Source organism: Hypanus sabinus, chromosome 3 (assembly GCF_030144855.1).
Source record: "Hypanus sabinus isolate sHypSab1 chromosome 3, sHypSab1.hap1, whole genome shotgun sequence".
Taxonomy (NCBI): Eukaryota; Metazoa; Chordata; class Chondrichthyes; order Myliobatiformes; family Dasyatidae; genus Hypanus; species Hypanus sabinus.
The window spans coordinates 61,732,527-61,759,828 of record NC_082708.1 but is presented as its reverse complement, the minus strand read 5'-3'; the positions used below and the strand labels follow the sequence as shown (position 1 = coordinate 61,759,828).

At 40.0% G+C, this 27,302-nt stretch overlaps 1 protein-coding gene across 1 annotated transcript in view; it reads left to right on the top strand.

Moving 5' to 3' along the window:
* tenm4 (teneurin transmembrane protein 4) overlaps positions 1-27,302 on the top strand; it is a 1,643,409-nt gene that overhangs the window by 6,164 nt on the left and 1,609,943 nt on the right. The window contains exon 2 of the mRNA XM_059964502.1: positions 10,906-11,007. The gene's annotated coding sequence lies outside the window, so the exon portion shown is untranslated. The remainder of the gene's footprint in view (positions 1-10,905; positions 11,008-27,302) is intronic.

Sequence of the window (27,302 nt, the reverse complement as noted above, 5' to 3'; positions counted from 1 at the left end):
AGGCAAGTCATTCCAGGCACCCAAAACCACCTGTGTAAAAAAATTTACCCCTGATGTCTCCCCCTAAACTTCTTTCCCTTAACTTCTAACATATGCCCTCTGGTGTTTGCTATTGGTGCCCTGGGAAGCAGGTACTGCCTATCCACCCTATTTATGCCTCTCATAATCTTGTATACCTCTATCAAGTCCCGTCTCATCTACACTCCAAAGAGAAAAGTCCCAGCTCTGCTAACCTTGCCTCATAAGACTTGTTTTCCAATCCAGGCAACATCCTGGTAAATCTCCTCTGCACCCTCTCCATAGCTTCCACATCCTTCCTATAATGAGGTGACCAGAATTGAACACAATACTCATGTGTGGTCTCACCAGAGATTTGTAGAGTTGCAACATGACCTCTCTACTCTTGAACTCAGTCCCCCTGTTAATGAAGCCTAGCATCCCATAGGCCTTCTTAACAATCCTATCAACCTGTGCAGCGGCCTTGAGGGATGTATGGATTAGAACCCCAAGATCCCTCTGTTCATCCACACTCTTAAGTAACTGACCATTAACCCTGTACTCCGCCTCTTCATCCAGGACATTTATAAAAATTACAAAGAGCAGGGGTCCCAGGACAGATCCAGAAACTGGGTCACTGTTTAGCCAGCAACTGCCTTGGCTCCCATTGAATTGTGCAGCCAGGTGAGAACTAGGAGGTGAAATTGGAAGAACTCAGGATAGTGTTAGGGGTATGAAAATTAAGTTTTTCACTGTGCATAAGAATATGTGACAATAATAAACTAATTTACTAAGCCAATTTTTCAATGCAGAAAATTGCTTGGGACTATAGAAAGTCACCATCGGATGCCGCCCATTCTATGAGAGTGAAAACACAATGACTCTGGAATAAACAGTTATATCCATGGCATGCAAAATCGTTGACACCTTTAGCAAAGATGACATCATGGAGCAAATGAAAAATGTCATAAAAATAGCCTATATGGGTACAAGAACAGAATGCCTTGCCATTCTAACTTACTAGGTTTATTTCAGGGGCATTACAAAAATAAGTCTGAAGTGTGTTAGGAAATGGAGGTGATGTTGCTTGAATTCCAGTAAGATTTTTGATACAGTTCCTCTGCAAATGCCAGTTCTGAAAATAATGATAGTGTAACAGAATTGAAATACATTACAATGAATAATACTTAGTTGAACCTAGATGCTGGTGGCACAAGGAATATTATTAGTCAGAGAGAATATTCTATAGGGAATATTTATCTTCATAAATAATAGTGGTGGGGTGACTAACATAAATGTTAAATGTGCAGAAACTACTAATGAGAAGCATAACTCTCTTAGGATGCACAACAATGGGTGGCAGAGTGGCACAGCTGGCAGAGCTGCTGTCTCATAACTCCAGTAGCTTGGTTTCAATCCTCACCCTTGCTGCTGTCTGTGGGAGTTTGCCTTCCTTCTCTATGAGACTAATGAATTCCATTTATGCTAAATTTTTCTCTGACTTTATGTTACCAATTGATGTATGCAGCATAATTTTCATCAACAGATCCAATATATCTCCTGTAAAGAAAGCTTTTTTTTCCGAAATCTTCCCAACCCCACCATACAATAGGTCTTCCTTCCTCTCTCTGTTACTCAATCCTTCTTTCTCAAGTTCTGCTGCTACTGTGTCACTCATTTATTCCCTTTCCAACTCTGTTAATGGATTCTCTCTACCTTGTCCAGTTGTTGGCTTCTCTCTGCACCTTGAACTCTCACGTTATAAGTATAGGTTTTGGCCTAGCATACACATGCATCCCACTTGCACTCTCACTCCATTCCTTCACGTAAAACAAAAATTGATCCAGAGATTTGGGTTTGTTTGAAAATGGATTTTTTTGTGTGAATCAGACATGATTACAACTAACTCTGGGCAGAATCACACTATGCTGGAAATTCAACAAAGCATTCAAGTTATGAATTACTCTTGGACAACTGTAATGATTTCTGAATGAGCAGCATAACAAATAGTATCATTCCCCAATGTCCATTGTTCCAACAGAAGTCCATCATTGGTCATTCTTCAGGAAACTGGATTTTAATACTGGAACTCCAGGCTGAAGTCCCACCTGGACAAGTTCCATTATGTACCTCTTCTCACTCAGGTCCTTTCCCATGGTACAACCCTGATCCTCTTGATCACTTGAAGTCCACAACCCATCACAATCCCAATCATCTTCAATCATCAATATTTCCTAACCACCTCAACATCCCAGTTGATTGGCTGCTTTCACTCACCTACTGACACCAACCAGGAACTTGAAACCACACCTCCTCCCCACAAGACCCATCCAGACCATCAATGTCGTTCCAGCTTCTGCTAAACTTGAACAGTACCCTTGACTGGGTGTGTGGGTAAGAAAGCAACTTATTTTGCTGTTGCTGTCTTGTTAGTTTTGTTTTCTTGTTATACTGTGGAAACTTGTGGAAATGCTATGTTAGCACCAAAATGTATAGCAAGACTTGTGAGCTGCCCACAGCCCATCTTTGGGAGTGCTAGTTGTTAATGCATCCTAAGTATTTCACTGTAAATTTCAATGTACATCATTCTAAATCCCCTGACCTCCAATTTCCTCATTGTGAAACTTCCAGCCCTAGATTTTGCTGGAATGTTGTCTCATTATTTAGATGTGTTTATGCAAGTTTAGGTTGATCTTTTTCTTACACTCCTGTTGATGGAAACATCTTGTTTCCTAGTGAACACTGGAATAAAAAGTCCACCCACTTGCTCCATGAGGGTTATTTATTTATTTGGAGATACTACATGGTAACAGGCCTTTCCGGCCCAATGAGCCTATGTGGTACAATTACACCTATGTGACCAATTAACCTGTACATCTGTAGAATGTGGCAGCAGCCAGAGGAAACCCATGCAGCCATGGGGAGAATGTACAAGCTCCTTAGGATAGCATCAGGAATTGAACTGGGGTCACTGACACTGTAAGGCGTTATGTAGGCTGCTGCACTGCCGTGTCGTCCCAGGTTTAAGGATTGAGAAAGAAACAAAGGAAGGGAGGTAAATCAGTATGGATGAATGCAGTATAAAATCAGCTACAGAAAATGAAATCAAAGGAAGGGAATTACTGGATATGAGAAAGAAGAAGGAAATAGAAATTAAAAATGATCACTTTCAAACCTGCTTAAAATAATTTACAGTCAGAAGAATGAACTGCAATTATTATTTTTTCTTGGCAAAAGAGTTTTCTCAAGAGTCATCAACATTTATCACATTATTAAAAATCTACTTACATTGTTAATTACTAGATGTAGCATTTCCTGGTGAGTTTATTCATTGTAAATATAAGGAATTCATGAAAATCACAGGGAAGCTGAGCATATGTTTCAGCTGAAGCAAATGGAGAGAAGTACAGTAGATCAAATCAACCAGCACATTATAATGATTCCACATTAATAATGTGTATCAATCTCACTCAATTTATATCACACAATTACTGATGTAAAAAATGGATTACCTTTGGTAACATCATCCAAACCTTCATCAAGTCCTTGTTTTTGAACTTAGTTTCTTACTCTTGTGGAATAATGTCCTTCCTGACAAGAAGGCTCAGTCTGTTTGACAGGTGAAACTTGTGACCATGCAACAATCTCAAGTTTTGGGACTCCCCTGTGATGATTGTCAGAGTAGACTTTGAGACTGCAGGAAGTAGTTCTGACAGTCCTCACCACCCTTCTTCTCCAACAATTGACTCTGCTCTCCTCAACTGATCAATGTGCCATCTCCAGATGATATGAAATGCAACCTCCACAGTGTAGGAGAGTGGTCCAGTTCTGTTCTTAATCTTTCTGAGTGGCCACTTTTCATCAGCTCTGCTGTCCATTGCCAGGGCTGCTAGTCCAGAAGGGATCCCCCTTTGAGAAACCTTCAATTTGTCTCAGGAGTTTGATCCACATATTCCTCCTGAGATTAGGTTTGAGGAGATCCTAGTGTGATTGCAAGGGACAACTGAGGAATAGCATAGAGGATAATTTGTTGGTTGTGGAGTGTACTGCATTGCGATATGCAAGGAGGAAGTTGGTGAGATTCTGACTTAGCATCGGTGCAATGTGTCCTGCTGACATTGCTCGCAGTGCATTCTTTAAACTCTAGTCAACACTTCCCATCAAAACGGTTGCAGCTGGGCTGTAGGATGCAGATGTAATATGACTTATTCCATTAATTTTCTGGAATAAGTGTAGTTGTTCCCTACAGACTGTGGTCTATTCTCACAGACTGGGCCCTGAAGCACCAGCCCTTGGGAAGAGGCTTCTCAACACATCAACAGTGTGTGAGGCTGTGGTGGAAACTATAGCGAACACTTCAGGCCACTTCATAGCTGCATCCACTATTGCCAAGGAACTTGTGCCCATGAATGGTCCAGCAAAATCCGCATGGATACTCTGCCAGGGTAATGCAGGTCATTCCCGGTAATGGAGAGGTGCTGCTCTTTGCATCTTCGAGACATGTTGGCATCCTAAAAAGTACATGGCAAGCTGCGCTGTCCCAGGCCACTAAACCATCCTTCAAACCAATGCTTTTATTTTGACCAGCATGTAGCTCCTCCAAAACTTTAGATCTCAGCTTGGATAGTACAACAACTCTTTGTCCCCATATAAGGCAACCTTCATGAAGGGCAAGATTATCCCGGCGCTGGTATAAATGCGTGAACTAGGATCTCTGCTACACATTTCAGCCACTCTCAGTCACCATGTTGACCAGAGACAGTGTGGGGTCTTTTCTTGTTTCCCTTTCGATCATCTCTGCTGTAATAAGGAGACCTTCAATTTGTATTAGGGAGAATACGTCAAGAGGAGTGTCCTGTTTTGTAATTTTTTCAGGTAATTCCTTTTCAAAGGGAAAACGGGACAATCCCTCAGCATTTCCATGATTAGTTGTCCTCTTGAATTTGATCTCATAATTCTGTCCTCTAAGAAACAGAACCCATCCCTGCATTTGTGCTGTTGCTGTTAGTAGAACACCTTTCTTTGGATTTAAAATGGACACTAGTTTTTGAAGATCAGTAAGAACAGTAATCTCTCCCCCATACGAGTACTGGTTGAAACACTTTCCACCCCAAGGTAGATCCAAGGCCACTCTGTCAATCTGTGCATATTTTTTCTTCGCAGAAGTAAGGGAATATGATGCAAAGGTTATGGGGCATTCACTTCCATCACTCACAACGTGTGACATTACTGTACCTATACCACGAGACGAGGCATTACAGCCAAGCTTCACTGGATGATGTGGATCATAATGTGTCAATACAATGTCTGACATCACTTTTCCCTTTACCTTTTGGATATTCACCTCACAATTCTTTATCCATTGCCATTTCTTCCCGATCTGTAGTAGTGAGCTCAAGGGATGGAGTACAGTAGCCAGATTTGACAGGAACCTTGTTGTAGTAATTACAAATCCTAAAAAAGACCACAACTCTGACACGATGGTTGGTTTTGGGGCATCCACCACTGTTTGAATTTTCTTAGCACACTTGTGTGATTCAGTAAGTGATGCTTGTACACAAATATCAAATACACAATACATGCATGAATAGAATAAATATGTTTTTGGAGTATTTGTCAAATTGACTGAAAGTTCAAGAGATAAATATCAATAAAAATTGGTCTAAGTCATTGCTACTTTGGCTGGTGGAAAACCTGAATGTTGAATACCTGGCCAAGTGGCTAAGGCGTTGGTCTAGTGATCTGAAGGTCTCTAGTTCGAGCCTCACCTAAGGAAGCGTGTTGTGTCCTTGAGCAAGACACTTAACCACACATTGCTCTGTGATGACACAGGTACCAAGCTGTATCGGCCCTTGCCCTTCCCTTGGACAACACTGGTGGCATGGAGAGGGGAGACTTATAGCATGGGCAACTGCCAGTCTCCCATACAAACCCAGCCCAGGCCCACGTCCTGGAAACTTTCCAACGCACAAATCCATGGTCTCTCGAGATGAATGGATGCTTATTATAATTAAAAAGGACAACTTATAATGCAGCAGTTAAAAGAAGAAAGTTTTATTATTTACTTCATTGCTTTAATAACTAATTGATAAACCAAAACTAAGTGTATACTGAAGCTACTGGAGTATAGTTTTGTTTTGAATTCATTTGATTTTCAAATGATATTTGCCAGTCTCCATTCCTTTGGCTATGTTGCAACAAATTAGACCAAGTGTGCTGATGTTAATGACCCTTTCACATTATCTTTTGCATACTACAGGAACCTGGAACACAGGTTCCATGTCAGTCTAACTGGCTTATCACTTCCTTTCTTCTGCCTCTCTCCCTTCTTGAAGAGTAGAGTGAGATTTATAATTTTCCAGTGTTCCAGAACCATTCCAGGATCTCATGAATTTTGAAAGATCATTACAAAAGCCTCTGCGATCTTTTCAGTCACTTCTTTCAGAACCCTGGGGCATACATCATCTGGTCCAGGTGACCTATCTACCTTTAAACCATTCAATTTCCCAAGAACCTTCTCCGAAGTAATGGTAGCTTCACTTACTCTGACCCCTGTCACTCTGGAAATTCCACCATATGTCTCGTGTCTTCCCCAATGAAGCCTGATGCAAAATACTTATACAGTTCATCCTCCATTTCCCTGTCCCCATTACTACTTTTCCAGCATTGTTTTCCAGCGGTTTGATATTCGCTCTCACCTTTATGTATCTGAAGAAACTTTTGGTATCCTCTTTAATGCTATTGGCTAGTTTACTTTCATAGTTCATTTTTTCTTTCTTAATGACTTTTTTAGTTGTCTTCTGTTGGCTTGTCAAAGCTTCTCAATCCTCTAACTTCTCACTAATTTTTACTTAACTACATGCCCACTATTTGGCTTTTATGTTGGCTTTGACTTCTCTTGTTAGCCACAGTTGTGTTGTCTTGCCTTTAGAATACTGCTTTCTCTTTGTGATGTATATATCCTGTAACTTCCTAATTGCTTCCAGAAATTACAGCTATTGTGGCTCTACCATTATCCCTGACAGTGTTCTTTTCCAAACAATGTTGGTCAGCTCCTCTCTCATGCCTCTTTAATTCCCTTTACTATACTGTAATACTGAAACACCTGACTTTAGCTTTTCCTTCTCAAATTTCAGGGTGAGTTCAATCACATTATGATCCCTTTCCCTTTAGGGTTCATTTACCTAAAGCTGTCTAATCAATTCTGGTTCATTGCAAAACACCCAATCCAGAATAGCTGATCCTCTAGTGGGCTCAACCACAAGCTGATCTAAAAAGCCATCTCATTGGCATTCGAGAAATTTCCCCTCTTAGGGTCCAGAGCCAACCTATTTTCCCCGATCTACCTAAATATTGAAATCTCCCATGACTGTTGCAGCATTTCCCTTTTGCATGCATTTTCTATCTCCTTTTGTATTTTGTAGACCAAATTTTTACTACTGTTTGGGGATTTGTACACAAATCCCATCAGGATCTTTTTACCCTTGCAGTTTCGTAGCTCTGCCAACAACGATTCAATGCCTTTTGAACCTTTGTCACCTTTCTTTAATGATTTGATTTAATTTTTTAACAACAGAGCCACACCGGCCCCTCCACCTTCCTGTCTATCCTTTCAATACAATATATATCCCTGGACATTAAACCCCCAGCTATAATTTTCTTTCAGCCATGATTCAATGATGCCCACAAAATCGTACATGCCAATCTTTAACTGTGCTACAAGTTCATCTATCTTATTCTGTATAATGTGCACTATCAAATATAACACCTTCAGTCCTGTATACACCCTTTATGACTTTGTCCACCTTTTACATCCTGTAGATTGCAATTTTGCCCAATCTTCAGCCTTTCCTTGGCAGGAGTCTCACTACACATTGCCTTTGTTTGTAAATCAACTACCTGTTCCTCAACACTGTCATTCTGGTTCCCATCCCCCTGCCATATTAGCTTACACAGTTCTGAACAACTCTAGCAAACCTGCCCGCAACAGTATTGGATTCCCTTGGGTTCAGGTGCAAACTGACCCTCTTTTCACAGGTTTTACCTTCCCCAGAAGATATCCCAGTGTTCCATAAACCTGAATCCTTGCCCCCCACACCAGTTCCTTAGCTACACATTCACCTGCCAGATCATCCTATTCTTACCCTCATTGGCACATGGCACAAGCAGCAATCCAGAGATTACTACCCTGGAGGTCCTGTTTCTCAGCTTTCTACCTAGCTCCCTAAAACCACTCTTCAAGACCTCCTCACCTTGTCTACCTATGTCATTGATGCCAGTACACACCAAAACTTCTAGCTGCTCTCTCTCACACTTGAGAATGCTATTGACCTGATCCGAAACATCCCTGACCCTGGCATTAAGGAGGCAACATACCATCTTGATGTCCCTATTACACCCACACGATCTCATCACTGTTCCTCTGGCTAAGGAATCTCCTATCAACCCTGCAGTCCTCTTCACCTCTCTGTTCTTCAGAGCCACAGCATCAGACTCAGTGCCAGAGACCCGGTCACTCTTGCTCCTCACTGTAAGGTCATCCCCCTCAACAGTATCTAAAGCTGTAAACTCATTATTGAGGGAAATGGCCAGAGGTGTACTCTGTCCTGCCTGCCCATTTCTCTTCCTTCACCTGACAGTCATCCAATTACCTGCCTCTTGCAACCTAGAAGTGACTACCTCGCTGTAGCTCCTATCACCTCCTCATTCACCCGTATGAGTCAAAGGTCATCGAGCTGCAGCTCCAGTTCCTTAATACGTTCTTTCAGGACCTGCAACTCGGTGTACCTGGTGCAGATGTGTTTATCCAGGAGATTGGAAATGTCCCAAGACTCCCCACATCCCCCACACATTACAAAACATTGCCCCTGGAGCCATTCTCACTACACCGCTATGCCTTTACAGACAAGGAATGAACAAGTAAGAGCAAAAAGAAAATTAACAGATACTTTACCTCGCCCAAGCCTGATGAGACCAAGCCACTCTAAACACTGACTCACTCAAAAGAATGGCCTCTCCAAGAATGGCTGCTCTGTTTACACTTGTGTTATTTCTATTCACCCTTTCTAACGAGGACCTCTTGCTGATTGCATGGGTTTTCTCGGAGTGTTCCAATTTTTTCTAACATCCCAAATGCAAGGCTTGTTTCTGTGCTGTGACTCTGTGACATGAGAGGTGAGGGAGCAAAGAGAGGAAAGTTGTTACCATTTTCCATACATCTTTAACAAGAGTAACCAATCAAATTTTAACTATATTCTTTTTCGCTCACAAATTTACATTTAGATTCAAAATGCCTGTGATATATTCATAACAAATTGTCTTTGATAAAGTATTTATATGGAGATGAAGTCAGGAGATCTTGCTAGCTATACAGGGTTTTGGTGGACAGTCCTGATCCATCGTAGCTTTGCACTGATTTGTGTGCTTTCACATTGCGAGGCTTCATGCAATTTGATTCAGCTTTGATCTCAAGGAGTGGACAGAACTCTGGGTACAGCACGGGGTATGACATCAGACACATCCCAAACGACCTGTGCACCTGTACTCGCCCTGTCTATAGCTAAATTATCCCAGTTCAAAACTGACATCCATATAATAATGTGGAAAATTATTATATATACAGCCTACTAATAAAATGTAGGATGACTACAAACGGACTAGCTACTATCCCATGTACTCTGTAATCAGGGAAATGATAGAAGGTATTGTCACAGGACTTTTCAATAGTTCTTACTTGCCAATTTTCTGCTTATTGATGTCTAGTCTGGGCTTTGCCATTAAGTTGAGACTATGTCATAACTTTGGTTAAAACATAGGTATTAAGGTATGTAAATGATCTGAGTTTTTTGGGGTAGCATCAAAAAGTTCTGGTGAAACTGGGCATCAAGGAAAAAATATTCTAATGGATGGAGTTCTGTTACAAAGAGGAATGTGGTTATTGTTGTTAGAAGTCAATTATCCCTGTGCAACGACACTGTCACAGGAGTTCCTCAGCACTACACCTCAGGTCTACCCACCTTTGAATTTTCTTCCACCATGAGATCAGATGTGAAGATATTTCCTGGTGGTTATGGATTAATTCTAAGCACAACTTGTTCAACAAGGCTTAATTAAAATTTTAGAACAAGCTGACATGTGGCAAGAAACATTCATGGCATTACATAATTTGCAAAAACCATCTTCAACCAGTGAGATTCTAACCATTTATCTTCACCGAGTCCTCCAACATCATTATTTAGATGTTCACTATTGAGCAGTAATGCAAATGAACCTGACACACACAAATACTGTGGCTACAAATACAGACCAGAGACTAGTATCCTATAATGAGTGAGTTACTTTGTGACAGCCAAAATATCTCCCCATCTGCAAGGAACAGAATGGGAGGGTATTGGAATATTCTCCAGGCAACACAAGTGAATCTGCAGATGCTGGAAATAAATAAAAACACAAAATGCTGGCAGAACTCAGCAGACCAGACAGCATCTATGGGAGGAGGTAGTGATGATGTTTCGGGCCGAAACCCTTCATTTCTCCTGATGAAGGGTTTCAGCCTGAAACGTCATCAGTACCTCCTCCCATAGATGCTGTCTGGCCTGCTGAGTTCTGCCAGCATTTTGTGTGTGTGTGTTTTTTTGGAAGATTCTCCACTTGCCTGGACAAACGTAGCTCAACATGTCTCAAGAAGTTCAACTTCATTCAGAACAAAGCAACCAAAGCAAACATTGATTTCCACCCCATGCTTTACTCAAAATCATGTCTTAAGTGCTATGAACTTCTTTAGTTTTTTAAGGAAATATAGAAATCTATGGAAGAGGTTTAGAACAAGTTTACAAGACTGATACCTACAACAAAAGGGTTGTCTTCTGAAGAATAGCTTGTCAGTTACGTTTTTTAATATCTTTTCAGGATTGTGAACTGGAGTACAGAAGGGTGAGAGGTGATTTGACTGAAATATACAAAATACTGAAGAGTTTCAAAAGAGTACTTGTGGAGCAGATTTTTTTCCTGGTGGGTGACTGAAATTTCACTAATTAAGGCAGAAAGGAGCCTCTTTTTTTCTTTCTTTGTTGATTGTGCGTGTTTGGAATATTCTTTCTCAAATGGGATAAGAGGGGAGTGAAAACCCAGCCTTTGAATTTTTTAAAGGCAGAGGTAGATAGGCCTGATAAAGAAGATAGTCTAAAGGTAATCAACATAATTAAAATACTGAGTTGATTTTACATCATGTTTTGAATGTTAAAGCAGTTGAAAGTTAAGTCTTGCTCTCATTCTGTGCATTTTAAATAATAACTTTCTCCATTAACATCAAAAATGGCTGTTGTATGTTCCAGCTATAAATAGAGTTCCAACAATACCTCCCAAACCTGCAGTCTTGCCTCTAAAAAGGACGAAGGAGGTCTGTGCATGGGAACAGCATCTTGACTTAGAAATATATTACCATTCCTTCATTGTCACTGAGTCCAAATCATGGAGCTCTCTACTTACAGCACAGTGGGAACACCTTCCTCAGACAGATGCACTGCAACAAAGCAATGTTTTTCTATCACCTTAAGGAAATTAGATATAGCTTATAAGCTCCGGCAGTGATACTTGTAACTCAAATATTGCAAACCGTTTTGTTCTCCTCATTTAGGGGGAAATATACCTGACCTGGAAATAGCACTGAAAAGGTTCAGTTTGCACACTCAAAATGCTGGAGGACCTCAGCAGGCCAGGCAGCATCTATGGAAATGTGGGCCAAAATGTTGACTACTCTTTTCCATAGATGCTCCATGGCCTGCTGAGTTCCTCCAGCATCTTGTGTGTGTTGCTTGTATTTCCAGCATCTGCAGATTTTCACTTGTTTGTGAAGGTTCAGGTTGATTGATTATTCAGAGGATTAGGTTGTTCTTTGGAATAAAAGCTAGTTAACAATGAATTGAAACATAAAGAAAACATTTAGCCCATTAATGACAGTTTCTGTCTACACTTGGAAGGGTACTTCACTGTTCTTTGAAATAGCTCAGCAAATTATATTCCCTTGTGTTTATCCAGTATTGAATATTGTAGCTAAAAATATCCGTCACTTAAATCATTAGAGTAATGGGTCTAAATTCTTATGATTGAAACATGCAATGTTTTGAGGATGCTGTGTGCATGGTGATGTTTTTCTCTGATGATGGAGACTTGAACTGAGGGTGAGTCAGTAGTTTAACAATGAAATCTGAGGGATGTTATCTTGCTTATAGATTGTGGATCCAGTTGGGCTGTAAATGTTCACATTATCTATCTATACACACCAGATCACTCTCTCTGTGTCAAGGATGAGGGAGATTATTGGAGTATTGAGAAATCTTCAGTAATGGGGATTAGGGAAGGATCATGTTGAATGTTGGTCCAACCATGGGCAGACAAGTAGCTTCTCCTACTCCTTTCTCATGTATGATATGGCTAACATAATAGCAAGGACTAGATGTTGCACAATAGCTCTCCCTATCTGCTGCTGAAACCCTGAGGAAAAGACATAAATTGCTCTTTACGCAATTTCTCCAAAGTTACAGTAGAGAAGCAAGAAAACTATTGTGGATTTTTTCTAGTATGTTATCACCCTGGAGGGAGAGTGCTCACGTTATCAGTGCCATGAAACTGTGACCTAGCATGAATTTATGAAGATACTAACTTCCATGTGAACAGATAGGAGGAGCGTCTGTACCATTCAAATACCTGACGCACTTCGATCTGAAACATAGAAATTCTTGAGAATAATATCCTTTTGAAAAAAGGCATCATGATTCCCACAGAAAGATTAAAAAATATAAATATCCTGCGTCAGTGTTATCTAATATTTTGATAAATATTTCATGACTTTGTGTGGTACAAGACTGTACCATACAAATTCAAGCAATTCCCCATGAAATAAGTGGTATTATAATAAAATTACCCAGCAGTTTAATTTTAATATTCCTAAATAAGTGCCAACATTATTTAAAGATATTCCTATGGGATTGGGTTGCAAATGATTGATAGAATGGAAGCAAAGACATAAGGTATTCAAGGTCTCTATACAAGGTTAAGTCTACAAAAACAAAGCCACTATAGTTTTATTTATCTGGCGTATCATAAAAATAAAAGGAAAAATACAATATAATAAATACAGTGTACATTTATGAATTCTGATCACAGTAAATGGATCCTTACTAGAGCAATAATGATAATGTAAGTAATTTATTCAAACTCTCAATGCATCTTGATATTTGTCCATGCTCTATACACACCTCATTTGCGATTACCACTGTTTAACAAGTTCTTTAGATGAAATAATTTATTTTTTGTCAAATGATAATGCTTGTGGACCGTGAACCTTCTGGTAGTCACTGAAATGATGACAATATTGAAAGGATACTATTTCTAAACTCTGAGTAACAGATGAGCACCATTGAACTGAAAAGTAAAGGAGTTTTATAGAAAGAGAGAACTTGCTTCTCAACTTGACCAGGATAGGTTAATGGGGATGTTCACTCCTCGGAACTCAATCCTCTTGACCTCAGCACCATCCATACAAGCAGGAGCATCTGCACCTACACAAATTCCAGAAGCTAATGATCTGCTCTTTTGTTTTGCTGACATTAAGGGAGAGGTTCTCGCCATTGAACCATGTCATTAGGCTCTCTACCTCCTTGCTGTAATTTGCTTTAAGATTTCTCGTATGTTCAGAGTAATATGATTTGAATGCTGCCTTCTTAAACTTCAACCTGAAAAGCTTCAACCTGACTCTGACTTGAGAAGAATACCACTGGGTTAATTTTAATATTTGAATCTTCTACCAGCTAATTAGGACTGAAGATCACCATCAGAACTTAGTAAATGTTTAACCCTCAACTTGAGAATGTAAGCGACTTTTGAAAAGGCAGTTAACTATAGGTAAGTTGGCTGCTTCCTTTACAGCATTGAATTATCATTAAGGCAGGGCATCTCTTAGAGGGACTGCCTACTTTATCTACCAGTACACATCACAAGGTGGGGACTGCAAGTTGGGGTCAATAATGCAGATTTTGTCAAAGGATTTTTTCATGTGGACTTAAAGCCTGATAATGTACCTGGCTGGATGCTGAGGGACTGTGCAGACCAGTTATCAGAAGTTCTAGCAGGCATCTCCAACATCTCTGGAACAGTCTACTGTCCTGAAAGGCTTCAAGGTGGCTATCATCATCCCAGTTCCCAAGAGGCCAACAATAACTTGTTTTAATTACTACTGTCTAGTGGTATTGATCGCAACAATAATGAAGCGCTGTTGAGCAGCTGGTTACATAGTATCACATTAAATCCTATCTTCCTGCTACATTGGACACTTTGCAATTCATTTATCACTCAAATCAGTCCAGTGATGATGCCATAGCTTCTGCACTCCACTCTATTCTGTCCTACTTTGACAATGGTGCCTCATAAGCCAGGATGCTGTTTATCAACTTCAGCTGAGCAGTTAATATGATAATCTCTCAGAAGCTGGTGGTAAATTGTCCATGTTGGATCTCAGCATCTCTCGTTCCCTGTTACTAGAACTTGGATTTCTTGACAGAAAGGCCACAGTCAGTCTGGCTTGGCAGAAACATCTCTAGCTCCATTACGCTGAGCAGCAGCTTCATCCAGGACTGTATGCTCAGCCCACTGCTGTTCCTGCTGTTGATGCGTGACTGCACTGCTAAATCCAAATCAAACAGAATCATCAAGTTCACTGGTGACACAACAGTTGTTAGCCTTATCAACAATGACGACGAGATGGCTTACAGTGAGGAAGTAGAGCAGCTGGTAGGATGGTATGAGCACAACAACTTAAGTCTTAACATGCATAGGATCTAGGAGATGATCGTGGACTTTAGAAAAGTCCAGGGTAACCCCTCCTCACTGCACATAAGCACCTCCTCCATGGGGAGAGTTAGGAGCATTAAGTTTCTGGGAGTGCACATAATGGACAATCTCACCCCGTCTCTCTACGCCACCTCTTTGGTTAAGAAAGTACAGGAGCTTCCCCACTTCCAGAGGAGATTGAGATGAGTGAGGTATTCCTCCTCCCCACACCCCCACCCAGACTAAGCAACTTTTACAGGAGCACCATCAAGAGTGTCCTAACCAGCTGCATCACTGTCTGATAGGGAATTGCAAGGCATCTGACTGCAAGTCCCTACGAAAGATTAAGAGGACTGCTGAGAGGTTCATTGGGGTCTCTCTTCCACCCATTAGGGATATTAATCAGGAGTGCAACATACATGGAGCCCTTACCATTGTAAATGATCCCTCCCATCAGTCCAACAATCTCTGTAACTTAGTAACATCAGGAAGGAGGTTACCAAGACAAGAACTGTTAGAATGAGAAACTGCTTCTTTCCCCAGGCCATATGACTACTGAATTCCCTGACACCATCCAGGCCTCATCATGCATGAAGTGTAGGTAGTGTTGTACTGCTTATTTTTTAACTTATGTTGTGAATGGACCTCATTAGTTGTTAAGTTATTTAAGGTAATATTACTTTATGTGTTGTGTGAGTGTGTGTTATATGTATTGTGTTGTGCACCTTATTCCAGAGGAAGGTTGTTTCATTTGGCAGTATACATGTGCACAGTTGAATGACAATAAATTGAACTTGAACTTGAATTTGGTTGTCACATATGCTTAAAGCTGAATATCTGAGACCTTCATTGTATACCACAGGTCTTTGTGCTCGGTATAGAATGAGAATATGAATTATGCTGGTTTGATGAATGCAAATTATGCATTTGACTCACAAAGATTAGCAAATTTCCCATTATTTGATTATCCATAATTGGATCAGCTATATTCTTTCTGTACCAGCACAATACAGGAAAATAGTGCTCTTGTGTTCCTCTTTTCTTTCTTTGCTATTTTCTCTCACCCCTTTCCATCTGGCTGCTTGCTGCTTAGAATCTACTAAGAATCCCAGTGCTCAGTGGGCAATCAGCACACCGTCAGTGGCACCCATGTTCTTACAAGAGAAGCCATGTAGTCGATGCATATCATATTTGAGAACAAGGTGAAAAAGACTTGCAGAAATAGGCATTCACACTGCACGTCTGGCATGTTTTGCCTTCAGTTATATAAAAGTTGATTGAGAATCAGAATCAGAATCAGATTTATTATCACCGGCATGGGTTGTGAAATATCTTAATTTAGCAGCATCAGTTCAATGCAATACACAGTATAGAAGGAAAAAAAACAAAATGAAATGATATTAATAACAAATAAGTAAGTAAATCAATTACAGTAAATTCTGCATATATTGAATAGATTGAAAATTGTGCAAAAAACAGAAATAATATATATTAAAAAAGTGAGGTAGTGTTCATGGGTTCAATGTCCATTTGGGAATCGGATGGCAAAGGGGAAAAAGCTGTTCCTGAATCGCTGAGTGTGTGCATTTAGGCTTCTGTACCTCCTTCCTGATGGTAACAGTGAGAAAAGGACATGTCCCGGGTGCTGGAAGTCCTTAATAATGGACGCTTCCTTTTACTGAGACACAGCTCCTTCAAATGTCCTGGGTACTTTGTAGGCTAGTGCCCAAGATGGAGGCGACTAAATTTACAATCCTCTGCAGCTTCTGGTCCTGTGCAGTAGCCCCTCCATACCAGACAGTGATACAGCTTGTCAGAATGCTAACCACAGTACAACTATAGCAGTTTTTTTAGTGTTTTTGTTGACGTACCAAATCTCTGCAAACTCCTAATGAAGTATAGTCACAGTTTTGCCTTCTTTATAACTGCATCAATATGTTGGGATCAGGTTATGTCCTCGGAGATCTTGACTCCCAGGAACTTAAAACTGCTCTCTCCCTCCACTTCCGATCCCTCTATGAGGATTGGTATGTGTTCCTTTGTCTTACCCTTCCTTAAGTCTACAATCAGCTCTTTCATCTTACTGACATTGAGTGCCAGGTTGTTATTGCAACACCATTCCCCTAGTTGGCATATCTCGCTCCTGTATGCCCTCCCATCACCAACTGAGATTCTATCAACAATGTTTGTATAATCAGCAAAATTATAGATGGTATTTGAGCTATGCCTAGCCACACAATCATGGGTATAGAGTGAGTAGAGCAGTGGGCTAAACACACACCCCTGATTGCGCCAGTGTTGATCGAATGCGAGGAGAAGATGTAATCACCAATCCACACAGATTGTGGTACCCAGTGAAAATGTCATTGAATGTTCCTGCTAGTTAGTTGGCACAGGTATTCAGAGCCTTACCAAGTACTCCATTGGGACCTTCCTCCTTGCGAGGGTTCACTCTCTTTAAAGACAGTCTAACATCGGCTTCTGAGACAGAAATCACAGGGTCATCGTGTGCAACAGGGATCTTCACAGCTGTAGTTGTGTTCTCCCTTTCAAAGCGTGCATAGAAGGCATTGAGTTCTTCTGGTAGTGAAGCATTGCTGCCATTCATGCTATTGGGTTTCACTTTGTAGGAAGTAATGTCTTGCAGACCATGCCAGAGTTGCCATGCATCCTCTGTCGCCTCCAGCCTCGTTCAAAGTTGTCTCTTCGCCCTTGAGATAGCCCTCCGCAAATCATACCTGGTTTTCTGGTACAGGCCTGGGTCACCAGACATGAATGGCACAGTCCTAGCCTTCAGCAGATGACGTACCTCCTGGTTCATCCACTGCTTTTGGTTTGGGAAGGTGCAGTAGTTCTTTGTAGGCACACACTCATCCACACAGGTTTTAATGAAGTCAGTAACAACTGCAGCAGTGCAGGTTCGAAGGTGAGTCCCTGAATACAGACCTGTCCACCAATTCAAAGCAGTCCCGTAGACACTCCTTCTGTGCTTCCCTTGTCCATACCTTATTGGTCCTCACTGCTGGTCCTCAAGGAGTCTACTCAGGGAGTAGAAGTACAACCAGGTGATCAGACTTCCTGAAGTGAAAGCATGGAACAGAACGGTAGGCATACTTGATGGTGATGTAGCAATTGTCCAGTGTGTTGTTTCCTCTGGTATTGCAAGTGATCTGTTGATGGTAATTGCTTAGTGATTTCTTCAAACTAGCCTGATTAAAATCTCCCAAAACAATGGTGAAGGTTTTACGATGTGCTGTTTCGTGCATGTTGATCCCATTGCTCAGATCATCTAAAGCCTGACTGACAATGGCCTGAGGTGGAATATATACTGCTACCAAAATGATCCTGGAAATCTCCTGCAGCAGGTAAAAAAGGATGGCATTTAACTGCTACAGATTCCAGGTCTGGTGAACAGAATTGGGACAGCACTGATATATTTGTGCACAAGAAGAGTTGATCATGAGGCATACTCCTCCACCTCTGCTTTTGAGAGACTCTGTAGATCTATCCTGACGGTGTATAGTAAACCTGTTGATCTGAATCACTGCGTCCGGTACGGAAGGGATTAAGCAGGATTCCATGAAACAAAGGACAGAGATGGTCCTAATGTTCTTCTTTTTTAGCACCCTAGCTCTGAGATCATCAACTTTATTCACATTTGAAACTGCACGTTTGCCAGCAGGATAGTCGTATTGGGATTTAAAAATCCTGTTTCTTTAAGTGCACTTGTATCCCTGATCTACAGCTGTGCTTCCTCCATGGAATATTTTGTGGACGGTTCCGTCCACAATCAGTGTTGTTTCTGTCAGTTTTAAGCAGCAATAACTCATTTAAACCCATTAAAACATCTTTGTTGATTGTACTGATTTTGGAAGCAGTTGTGCTTTTTAGCTATATCAGGCTGAAACGAGAAAACTTAATCATATCCATTGAGCGTACTGCTATTACTCGAGTCACCCCCTAGATGCCCCAGAATAATGCTTCTAGAAGACCTCAGGTGGGATATCCAGCTCTAGCAATCTGCTTAGATTGTATTTCTTTAACAAAATAGTTGCTAATAATGGCAATTCAGTCTCACCGACCAATAGCCTACTCTTTGTCAGTCTCTAGCTCAATGTCCCTACTGATCTCAAAGCCAGGATCCAAAACACACTCGCTAACCTTCATCCCAGTTCTGTACCAATCATCATCAGCGAATTCCAACCCCCCAGAATCTCTCACGTCTCTGATAAATGTTCAGGTCCTTCACAGTTCGGTTATCCTTTGGGTTATCCATCATTACTCCCCTATTACATAAGCCTGAATCTTTTCTTCACTCCACAATGCCAGCATGTGAGGGGAAGGCATTGGCCTTTGTTCACTACTGCTTTTTATAGTAGTAGCCTCCAGACAAATGTTAGCCTGCTATGCAGTGCCCTAGTAATATGTCCTCACTATCACCATTCAATCTTTCATAAACAAAAGAAAAGGCAACATCAGAATTATGTTTTAAAATTTTTCTTCTTTGGTCCTTTCTCAACATTGTTCCCGGTTATACATGAGGCTGCTTACCAAGTTAAGAGCCCATAGTATTACAGGAAAGTTACTAACATGGTTAGAGCATTGGGTGATTGGTAGGAGGTAGGGAGTGGGAATAAAAGGATCCTTTTTTGGTTGTCTATCAGTGACGAGTCGTGTTCCATAGGAGTCGGTATTGGGACCACTTCTTTTTATGCTGTATATAAATGACTTAGATGATGGAATCGATGGCTTTGTTGCCAAGATTGCAGATGATACGAAGATTGGTGGAGGGGCAGGCAGTGTTGAGGAAACAAGTAGGATGCAGAAGAACTTAGACAGATAAGGAGAATGGGCAAGAAAGTAACAAATGAAAATGCATGGTCACACACTTTGGTAGCAGAAATAAATGTGCAGACTATTTTCTAAACAGGGAGAAAATCCAGGAATCTGAGATTCAGAGAGACTTGGGAGTCCTTGTGCAGAACACCCTGAAGGTTAACTTGCAGGTTGAGTCAGTGGTGAAGAAGGCAAATACCATATTAGCATTCATTTCAAGAGGTCTAGAATACAAGGATGTGATGCTGAGGCTTTATTAGGCACTGATGAGGCCTCAGCTTGAGTATTATGTATAGTTCTGAGTTCTTCATCTTAGAAAAGATGTTCCGGCATTGCAAAGGGTCCAGAGGAGGTTCAAAGGGATGATTCCAGCAATGAAAGGGTTATCATACGAGGAACATTTGAAACATTTGTACTCGCTGAAATTCAGAAGGATGGGGGGAATCTCACTGAAACCTTTCAAATATTGAAAGGCCTAGACAGAGTAGATGTGGAAAGGATGTTTCCCATGGTGGGAGAGTTTAGGACAAGAGGGCACAGCCTCAGGATAGAGGGACGCCGTTTCAAAGCTGAGATGGGGAGAAATTTCTTTAGCCAAATGGTAGTGAATTTGTGGAATTTATTGCCACATGCAACAGTGGAGACCAGGTTGTTTGGGTTATTTAAGGCAGTGATTGCTGGGTTTTTAACTGGACTTGGCATCAAAGGTTGCAGGGAGAAAGCTGGCAACTGGGGTTGAGGAGGGAAAAAAAGGATCAGCCATGATTGAATGGTGGAGCAGTCTCAGTGGACCAGATGGCCTAATTCTGCTCCTATCTTATGGTCTTATTATTCAGTGAGAAATGTGAATTGTTTCTGTAAATATATTTTATCCTAATAGAGAGCTGTGGTCATGCCAAAATGTTTAGCACAAGTAGATTTAAATATTACTTTAGAATCCAGAGAGGAAGAAAAGAACATCTTCTTTATCTTTCATCCTTATACACTTAAAATAGTTACTTAAGATTAAGCAGAACTGGGTCAAAGCATTTTGTTTACACATATATATAGCCAACTCAGAAAACATGTTAAAACATTTCCTTAATTAAATATGTCACACCAATTGATCGTGCCAATGATAGAAAGTCTATGCAACAGAATGCTTAGATATATGGAGCTTGTTTTCAAGCATTTAAGCAGTTGAACCAATAGTTTTAAGAAATGCAACAAATTATTGATTTTTTTGCAATAAATGCTCATCTTTTGCATTCTACACTTTTAAATTAAAGGAGTAGGGTGATAAATAAAAGTTCACATTTTTTCTAGTTAGGTGATATGCACCTTCAATCTTATTTCAAAATAATTACCAATGAGCTGCAAATGTATTATTTAAAATCCTTTTGGAAACCATAAAAAAACTGTACAGATTCTGACCATGGTCTTACTGCTTTCCATTTTTGAATGTAACATAATATTGTTCATAGTTGAATAATGAATTAATAATTTCAGTAGTTTTGTGAATAACAACTGATCAGGTATAATTGATTGAAATATGAATTATAAAATTGACAGATGCATTATATTCTTCTGAGTGAAACCACCCACAGGGAGAATAGAATCCTATTATCTGGCTAGAAGATTTTTTTAGCTACTTTCATAATGAGGCATCCAACACAATGTGGGTTATTATAGATAAAGGATAATCTGATCAATATCTGAACCCAATGTAATAGAGTGGTTAAGTGAATAAAGTAAGCAATTCATTGATTGGGAAACAATTTAGTAAAGTAAATATTCAGTAATAAACCAAAATGAAATATAAGATAACCCAAAATGGACAAAAGCTGTTCAAATCTGCTTTCAAACAACATTACTTAATGGTTTTATATTGTTCAAAATATAAGAGACTTTTGTATTACATCTCAGGCTGGGGAAGAAGCAGTGGTGTTGTTAAAAGGAGATAGTCACCGTGATGACACAACATGGATAAAGGCCCTATTGGTGCAGTAAATTTGCACTGGCCATCCATCACTCTTTTACACTAACCTTCACTAATTTCATTCTGTTCTTTTCAACTTTCCCTAGATTCCACCACTCACCTACTGTACGCATTAGGGGAAATCTATAGAGGCCATTTCACCTACCATAAAAGTTTTTTAGGATATGGACAGACGTAAAGGAAACTCAAGTGATCACAGGTTAAACATTCTTACTGCGTATGGACAGGAGGTGAGATTTGTAACTATTGTAGCTCAGTGCAGCTGTGAGACACTAGCTCTAGTAACTACACCACTGTACTCCTGACTTCTTTTAGTTAAGATCTAAAAAATGTAATTTATTTTTTTCTTGTCATGAAGCAAATATGCATGTATGCTAGAAGTACTGCATACTATACACTACTTCTAGTAGAAAAGTGAATGAGAATAAATTAGAATTAAGCGACAGATGTTAGACCAAACATACAGAATCTAGTGTCTGAAAGAAAGGGAAAGGGCTTATACAGGGAAGAGAGCAAGAGAGAAATTCTTATTATGTGATAACAAGGTTGATTTTCAACAATATTTGAATGTCAAAGGATTGGGGAGTAGCCTCAATATCGAAAGGAGAGGACTGAGACTGGCCAATTGGTAAATTTGTTTAATATTGTTTCATGTCCTGAAGTACAATGAAAAAGCATTGATTTACATGCCATCCATGCAAATCATTTCACCCCATCATTATACTGGAGTAATGCAAGTGAAACAATAACAGAATACAGAATGAGTGTTAGAGTTACAGTACAAAGAAAGTGAGGTGCAAGCAGACATTAAGGTACAGGGTGATAGTGAGCTAGATTGTAAGGTCATGAATGTATCATATTGCAAAACAGGACAATTTACTAGTTTTATGAAGGTGGGACAGATCCTTTCTTTGAGCTTGGTGGTATGTACTTTTAGGCGTTCATATCTTCTGCCCAGTGACAGAGGGCAGAAGAGAAAATACCCAAGGTGGGTGAGGTCTTTGATTAAGTTCCAAGCTGTAAGAAGTATAGACAGAGTCGGTGAAGGAGAGACTGGTTTCTGTTATGTGCTGAACTATGCCCACAACTCTCTGCAGTTCCTTCAAGTTGTGGGCAAAGCAATTCACACACCAAACTGTAATGCATCCAGCTGGGATTTGTTCAATGTGCTTTAATAATTATTTATAAAAGTCAAAGGGAAACAATGTCAAATTTCTTTAGCTTCCTATGGGTGCTGGGGCAGATTCCTGGCCTTGGTGTGTACGCGGTTGGACTTGGACAAGTTGTAGGTGATGCTCAAGATTAAGAACTTAAACCTATCATGCATCTCAACCTGAGCATTGCTGATATGAACAGGAGCACATGCATGCCACCAACACCTGTACCTCTCCTACACACATATACACACACCTTCCTGAAGTCAGTGACTAGCTCTGTCGTTTTTATGACATTGCGAGATATGTTATTGTCATACCACCATGCCACCAGGCTCTCTACCTTTTTCCTGTATTCTGACTCACCATTATTAAGAAATGTCCCACTTTGATGGTACAGTCATCTGTAAACTTTGTAGGTGGAGTAGAGCAGAAGTTAGTGGTTCAGTCATGACTGTACAGGAAGTAGAGTGAGGGACAGAGGCACGGCCTTGTTGGACACAAGTGTTCAGACTAATCACAATGGAGGTGCTGCTGACTGTCCTTGCTGATAATGGTGTATTAGTTTGGAAGCCAAGGACCCAGTTATAAAAGAAGGTCCTGAGGCCCAGATGTAGGAGTTTAGAGATAAGTTTGCTTGGAATTATAGTATTGATGATGGAACTGTAGTCAACAAACAATTAGCTAACATTGGTGTCAGATGTTGTGGAGAAGAGTGCAGGGCCAAGGAGGTGGCATCTAACATAGATCTATTTTGGCAGTAAGTGAATTACAGTGGGTCAATGTTGTTTGGGAGACTGGAGCTAATATGTTCCATGATCAGCCTCTCAAAGCAGTTCATGATGTTGGTAGTCATTAAGGCACATTGCTTTTATATCACATAGGTAATGGGATGATAGTGGTCCTCTTAAAGCAGGTGAGAACATCAGATTAAGGTAGAGAGAAGGTGAAAATATCTCATCTGCAAATAACCCTGATCTATGCAGGATCTAAGGACATGGCCAAGTACACCATACAAGCCAGATGTTTTCCATGGTTTCACTCTCCAGAAGACTCATCTGTCATCTGTAATGGTGACTCTGGGTTCAGGTGAATTGAGGATGTCAAACTGGGTGATGGCATTTCCATCTCCTTCTGCTCAAAATGTTCCTACCTGTGTTATGCTCATCAGGAAGCCATGCAATCTTTCCAGCAATGTTACCTAACTTTGTTTTGTAGCTCATATTGTTTGGCTATGTCTGCTGAACAGTGGTGGAAATGGCTACTATAGGTGTGGATTTAACTAATTGGGACACGTTGAAAGAAATGTCATGAAGTTGCATTGATATTTTGCTGAGAACCCTTTAGTTTGACCTGATCTGATACTGCAATGGCAGATTAGGAGATGGCGTTATTTAATGAAAATATCATAATGAATAAATTGGTTCTAAAATGTTTCTCTCCAAGATGGTTATCGCAACAAATTACTTTAATATCTAATGCTGCTTAAACTATGTGTTTAGTTCTAACATGCTGACTACAACTTCTGAAAAACTTAAGATCTCCCTTACGTGATCACATTTTCTACAGAAAAAGATAGTGTCATCAGTAAATGGTGTACTGTATTATACTGAAGAATTACAAGAATAGAAGTAACTATTAACTGTCAATTTCAGGATATTTTACAGTGAGACTAGTACATAATTATCTTAAATTCCCATCATTTCAATTGTCTTCCTGTGATGGTGGTATAAAAGATTGCATCAACATGTTCCTTGAAGTGGAGATATTAATTTGAGGATTTAGCATGTTAAATTATACATGTTCTTGTATCCTAAATTCATGGAATCATAATAGGGAACACGCAGTTTCACTGCCATTAGTATAAAAAAATCTGGGCCATTGACCTCCAACTATAACAGCATTATTACCAGTTTCAATGGTAGAAAATGGAACTGCATTAATTTGCATTCAGTTGCAATTCCACTCCAGCTCTATATATTTTAATGATTCTCTGTTCCAAAACTTCTCCTGTAATTCAACATATTGCTGTCAGTTTCCCCGATCATGAAGTAGAAAATCTAGTCAATTACTTTACTATTCATATCTTTTTGTGCTTCATCAAAGAAGGATTCATTGAGGCTTCCATAGGCCATGAAACCTATTGCCTGACTAAAAATTTATGAGATTTGTCTACCGCGAGAAGTACGACTGGGGCCAGGATGAGCCTGGAACTCAGTCAGTCATCTATTTAATAAATTTCATTTTCTACTGAAGTAGAAAAGATTTTAAAATAGTACTGGACAAACAAAGTACTTGGTGGTGGTCATTGATTCTGGCCATACTCTGACGGTCATTCCAAGTGTAAATCTTTCTGGCTAGTAGATTGCCACAGAGCTAGAAATACAGAGTTGATGCTAATTGTATTTGTTAACTCCAGTGTGTCACCAGGACTTTGGATGAAATTTCCAGCCTCTCCCAGATTAAAGTATTCTAAACGTTTATAGAGGTAATTTGCACCATATGTATGAGTGTGTAAGTTCACAAAATAGATCAGGTGTTATTACAAAATCAGCTATTATGTTCAAAAAGGTAGCCTGAGTATAAATAGAAATATTATTTTATTAATTTTGTCGGACACTTTGAATGAATATAGGAATCACCAAATTTGTATTGGCAGTGGCAACAAAAGAGGACAACAAAGCCGTTCATTTCTAACCCTGAAAAGTAGAAAATAAAATTTAAAAATTATAAAGAAGCTTACTAACCTGAAATACTTCTCTCTGTACAAATGATGCCTGATGTGTTTTGCTTGAGTATGTTTATTTTATTTCAGATTCCAAGATCTGTAAAGATTCTGTAAATTACCTCCTAGATTATAATCTCTATCTGTTGTATTCTTGTCGATCTTGTATCATTTCACTCTAAAACTGGCATTGAGCTTTCTCCATTTAGAGTCATAGAGTCACAGAGCACTACAGCTGGAACCTATGCCCTCCATACCCCTCCCATCCATGTACAGTACCTATCCAAATTGTTGAAATATTACCCACATCTTCCACTTGCACTGGCAGCTCATTCCACATTCTCAACACCCTCTGAGTGAAAAAGATCCCCCTCCTGCTCCCCTTAAATATATCACATTTCACCCTTCGCCCATGACCAATAGCTATAGTCTCACTCAGCCCCAGTGGGAAAAAAAGCCTATCTATACTCCCCATACTTTTGTATACTTCTATCAAGTCTTCCCTCAGTCTTCTGCATTCCAGGGAATAAAGTCCTAACCTATTCAAACTTTTAATAAAACTCAGGTCCTCAAGCCCCAGAAACTTCCTTGTTAATTTTCTCTGCACTCTTTCAATCTTATTTACATTTTCCCAGTAGGTAGCTGACCAAAACTGCACACAATTCTCCAAATTAGGCCTCACCAACATCCTATGCTATTTCAATGTAACATCCCAACTCTACTACTCAATACATTGATTTATTAAGGCCAATGTGCCAAAAGTTTTCTTTATAACCCTATCTACTTGTGATACCATTTGCAAGGAATTGTGAATCTGTTTTCCCAAATTCCTCCATTCTACCACAACTCTCAGTACCCTACACTCACAGTATAAATCTGCCCTGTATGATCCTCCCAAAGTGGACACCTCACAGTTGTCTTCATTGAATTCCATCTGCCATTTTTCAGCCCATTTTTTCGGATGGTCAAGATCCCGCTGCACACTTTGCTAGCTTTCTCGATCTCCACTACATCCCCAAACATGGTGTTTGTGGTGAACTACATATATCTGTCTGGACACGCCTCCCCTGCTGACTGCTCCTGTGGCTCCTCCCACGGACCCCGGTATAAAGGCGATTGGGGACACCACCCCGGCCTCAGCCTCCAGGATGCAGTGTGGTGGTCAATTGCTGCTTGTTCTTTCTTCCAGCCAATAAAAGCCTATATCTTGCCTCACGTCTCCAAGAGTTATTGATGGTGCATCAGTGTCATCCACAAATTTTTTGATCCAGTTTACCAACATTATCATCCAGATCATTGATGTAGATGAGAAAAAAAATGGACCTAGCATCCCTCCCTGCAGCACAAAAATAAAAGATAGTATCAAATTAAAAGCTCATGTGTACAAAATCGCAAAGAGTAGTGGGAGACTGGAGGATTGGGAAAACTTTAAAAAGCAACAAAGAACAACTAAACAAGAAATAAGGAAAGGGAAGATAGAGTATGAAAGTAAATTAGCACAAAATATAAAAACAGATAGCAAATGTTTTTATAAATATATGAAGCAGAAGAGGGTGACTAAAGTCAATGTAGGCCCCTTGGAAGAGGAGAAGGGGAAACTGATATTGAGTGATAAGGAAATGGCTGAAGCATTGAATGACTATTTTGAGTCTGTGTTCCCTGTGGAGGACACGACTGATATGCCAAAGAATGATGTTATAGATGAAATGGGAAGTGAGGATCTCAATAAAATCACTGTCACTAAAGAGATAATGATGAGCAAACTAGAGAGCTTGAAGGTAGATAA